The sequence below is a fragment of the Haliaeetus leucocephalus genome, unplaced genomic scaffold (genome assembly GCF_000737465.1).
Source record: "Haliaeetus leucocephalus isolate CR32 unplaced genomic scaffold, Haliaeetus_leucocephalus-4.0 Scaffold217, whole genome shotgun sequence".
Classification (NCBI taxonomy): domain Eukaryota; kingdom Metazoa; phylum Chordata; class Aves; order Accipitriformes; family Accipitridae; genus Haliaeetus; species Haliaeetus leucocephalus.
This window is the reverse complement of record NW_010972653.1, coordinates 1,025,269-1,025,924: the sequence shown is the minus strand read 5'-3', so window position 1 is coordinate 1,025,924 and position 656 is coordinate 1,025,269.

Sequence of the window (656 nt, the reverse complement as noted above, 5' to 3'; positions counted from 1 at the left end):
GCCTCCAGCACGGGTCGGATCCCCGGCATTGGAGAGCTGTTTAGATGCGGTGGGTGAACTGATTCCACGTTATCGGCAACAAGTTTCCAGGAGACCTCCCACTAACGTAGTGGTAATGTCTCCAGCAGTCAAGATGGGCTGGGTGTGAGCTGGGGGTCCTTCGCTCCGCACAGCGACGCAGAAAGTACCTTCGAGAAACAGTAATTTGGACAGTAGCGCTGAGGGCGTGCGCAGCACACGCAATAAACTGTTATTCTGGCAACTGGTTTGAGGGGTCCTGGACCCCAGAACCCCGCACAGGCCTGTGGGCTACTTACCTAATACGCACCTCTCGGAAACCTGCAGACCTGCTTATCTCAACCACAGCAAAGGTCGCCGAACTGATGAGCTAGAGGAGAGAGTGGAAAGCGAGCAAAGAAGCAGATTTTTCTCCCGAGCTAGTACGGGGTCTGGCACAGCGGACCCACAGTCTTTGCTGTTGTTGGTAGCCAGTGACTCGGTGCTATCTGTACGTCATAGCACATGTAAGCACCAATATTTTGAAAGGACGCTCTAAACATTGCTTCTGACCCAGATCACTGCATAATCTTTATCAAATGGTCAAGCCTTTCTGCTTCCATCCAGTCTCCAAAAAGGAGCATAATTATTTTTGCTAT